Raw genomic sequence first — 3930 nt, forward strand, 5'->3', positions numbered from 1 at the left:
TTTTTTTTTTTTTTTTTTTTTTTTTTTTTTTTTTTTTTTTTTTTTTTTTTTTGGTTTTTCGAGACAGGGTTTCTCTGAGTAGCCCTGGCTGTCCTGGAACTCACTCTGTAGACCAGGTTGGCCTCGAACTCAGAAATCCCCCTGCCTCTGCCTCCCAAGTGCTGGGATTAAAGGCGTGTACCACCACTGCCTGGCATGTACTCTGCTCTTAAATTGTCATGTATGTATTGACGCCAAAATACAGATCTTTGCCTTTATCCTTCGACTCATGTCCGAGGTCTGCGGTCTGTGTGTGTGTGTCTCCTACACACCTACATGGCTTCCCCCCTGATATCTCATGCTCAGCATGACTGAGCGGCTTGCCTGCTTCCCCACGAACTTCTGGGCCTCAGCAGGTGTCTGTTCCGGAACAGCGTCATCACCCGTCAGCTTCCCCAGGTAGAAGCCTATTAGCATCCTTTGGAAGTCCTGTTTTCAGTTCTCTCCTACCCCCAATTCAGGCCTTCATTGTGCCCCTAACTGTTGACCATCTCTGTCACCAGCACAGCCCAAACTTGTGACGTCCGGTTGTCACTGCACCTCCTGAACGTCTACATTCTCTCAGCACCAGAGTGGCTGTCATGCCGGCATTCCAAGTGTCAAATTCTCTGACCCCTTAAAACCCCCTCCAGTTGCTTCCTGTTTCTTCTCTGCTTTTATCATGATGTGCACAGTCCCCAGTGGCCTGGCTCCCCTAGGACCCTCAAGTTTGACCACTCTTGTGCCTTCTCAGGACTCATTTTGTGGCCCCCACTTCACGTTTCTGAGTCTTAGTCTTGCTTCCCTGTTTGCAGAATTGCTGCCCTTCACCCTGCTGCTCTCTCCCCCTTCAGCTGCCAGAGCAGACTGAGTCAGTTGATCCAGTTACTTAATCTGCCCTCATTTGTTAAAAGGTGTAATCAGCTGGAGTTGTGAGGACTACGTTTTATGCTCAGCTATGTTCCTGTGTACAAGTAGGAGAGAGGGAGGGGCCACCTAGAGTAGAGCCCAGACTGTGGATGCTATGTAAATATCTGCCAGTGTCATCTCATAAAAGAGTGACTGACTGATGGTTGTGACAGCTGTGAATTTCCTGCTCAAAACAACTAAGAATGTGTTTTTAAAATAGGATTCACAGTTGAGGTGCCTATTTAGACTGTGTTAACTAAAGTCACAGAAGCACTCATTTCTGTGAGCTGGGAAAGTGAGTTATGGGGGAATCTTCAGGGAGTTCTTGTTTCTGTGGCTCTGTCAGATTTTAAAATCACAGAAATCTTCCATCAACTGGGTCATTTTTTGATGGTTTAAAATTCCATCAAGTTCTAAGCCTCGGGGGTGAAGGTCCACTGTGACAGAATGGGGTAAGCCCCAATGTCAAGTCAATCAGCGAGAGCTTACAGTCAGTTTTGTATGCCAGTGTTTTAGTGAACAACCTAAAATCCATGCTTAGCATGGATTATTGGCATGTCACACCCATTCTTCCCTTCTTCTGGCAGCAGCTGAATTGTTCCTCATCGGTGTTCTGATGTTTGAGGGCATCTGTACACTGACTTGTTTTGTCTCTGAACTTGCCTTCTCTGAAGAGTTCATATAAATGGAATCTTACACAGAAAAGACAAGACACGTTGGCTTATTTCACTTGCCATGTTTCCAAATTTCTATCATGTTATGGCCTACATTAATACTTTATACTTTTTAAAAGTCCCTATTTTTTTAAAATCTATTTGTCAGTTGACAGACACAGTAGTAGTTTCTAGTTTGAAGCTGCTATGCATATCACCATTGTAAACATTCATATATGTGTCGGATATGGATGCACATTCTCATTTCTCTCAAGTGGCAAAATTCCTGGGTCATATATGAACTCTCAGAAAATTTAATATTTTTTTTTTCATTTTAATTTTATGTACATTGGTGATCTGACTGCATATATGTCTGTATGAGGGTGTTGGATCCCCTGGAACTGGAGTTACAGACAGCCATATGGATTGCCATGTGGGTACTGGGAATTGAACCCAGGTCCTCTGGAAGAGCAGCCAGTGCTCTTAACCACTGAGCCGCCTCTTGTCCCCAGAAAAAAAAATTTTTTGAGACAAGATCTCTATGTAGGCTGTCTTGGAACTTGCTATATAGTCCCAGCTGTCCTGGAGCTTGATGTGTAGACCAAATGGCATCAGACTGACAGAGATCCACTTGCCTCTGCCTGCCTAAGTCTGAGATTAAAGATGTGAACCACTACACCCAACTCCGGAAAAATTTGAAGACCAGACTGTTTTCTTTAATACTTATTTATACTATGTATGAGTGCTTTATCTGCATGTATACTTGCATACCAGAAGAGGGCACCAGATCCCAATATAGATGATTGTGAGCCACCATGTGGTTGCTGGGAATAGAACTTAGGACCTCTGGAAGAGCAGACAATACTCTTAACCACTGAGCCATCTCTCCAGCCCCCAGACTGTTTTCTAAGTTGATATATCACATCCCCTATCCAGGCTCCAATTTTTGACGTCTTTGTCAACACTTGTTAATTGCCTTTAAAAACACCGCTTTTTTTCCCCTTTAAAAAAAAGATTTATTTTTACATGTATGTTTTGCCTGCATGTATGTGTGTGTGTGTGTGTGTGTGTGTGTGTGTGTGTATGTAATGAATGTATATATGTGCACCACGTGAATGCCTGGTACCTGTGGGGTCCAGAAAAGAGCGGTAGAGTCCTTTGAGCCAAAGCTACAGCTGCTTGTGAGCCACCAAGTGGATGCTAAGACCCAAACCCCAAATCTTCTGCAAGAATAGCAAGTGCTCTTAACTGATGAACCATCTCTCCAGCCTCTGGATGCCTGTTACTAGCTGACCACTGGATGTGGGATGGTGTAACTCCTTGTGGTTTGAACCACATTTCTCTGGTGACTCATGAGAGTGGACATTTGAAAGCATTTAACTTGTGTATCTTTGCCTGCATATATATCTGCATGCAATACTGCAGAAGCCAGAAGAGGGCACAAAATGCTGGGGATTTGAACTCAGGTCCTCCTAATTCCTCCACTGAGCCATCTCTCCTGCCTACTTTAAACATTTCGAATTGTTAGCTAGGATGGGGATAGAAGAGTTGCTCAGTACATGGGAGTCTCTGAGTTCCACCCACAGCACTCTAAAAAAAAGTTTACAATAAAAACTTCACTCCAGGAGGCCAGAGAGTTGGCTCAGTGGTTAAGAACACTGGCCGCTCTTCCGGAGAACCCCGTTCAATTCCTAGCACCAACATGGCAGCTCACAACTGTCTGTAACTCCAGTTCCAGGGGATCCAACACCCTTATTCAGACATACATGCAGTCAAATCACCAATGTACATAAAATAAATCACTAAAACCTCACCCAAAACCATGAGTCAGAGAAGAGAGTAAAACATGAAAGCCATTTCAACAGGTTCTCATGATGAAGTTATCAGACAAATGTGGGGAAAAAATTAAAATATGAGATCCACAAAAAAACTGATCAAAAACAGTTTTGGCATGATAGGGAAGAGGTTTGGGGCATGGGTCTGGAGAAAGTCTGAAATACTATTTTTTTTGCTTTTAGAACCAACTAAAAGTGTGCACTTGTGACCCATTGCTTCAAGACTTCTCTCCAAGGTTCCCTATTACCTTGTGTCCATAGCATCTCTTATTTTCTCCCACAGTTACCATATTGTTGATCTGCCTTCAGGAAGGGTACATGGTGGTGCAGTGTGATGACATCATTTCCAGAGTATTGTAGAGCACAGGATGTGTCTCCAGTCTGCAGCAAAGGCATAGGATGGTAGAGATAACTCAGAAGATTGACTTCAAGGGCTTGGGGATACTTTTGACCTTATTTACATTTCTGATGCAGTCCCACAAAAGTATAACTTGTTTTTCTAAAGTAGTCATTTG

General features: G+C 43.4%; 1 protein-coding gene across 1 annotated transcript in view; it reads left to right on the forward strand.

Annotated features, from left to right (window-relative positions):
* Positions 1–3930, forward strand: part of Habp4 (hyaluronan binding protein 4) — a 72072-nt gene that overhangs the window by 63008 nt on the left and 5134 nt on the right. The gene's annotated exons all lie outside the window — the stretch shown is intronic.

This window comes from Mastomys coucha, unplaced genomic scaffold (genome assembly GCF_008632895.1).
Source record: "Mastomys coucha isolate ucsf_1 unplaced genomic scaffold, UCSF_Mcou_1 pScaffold7, whole genome shotgun sequence".
NCBI lineage: Eukaryota > Metazoa > Chordata > Mammalia > Rodentia > Muridae > Mastomys > Mastomys coucha.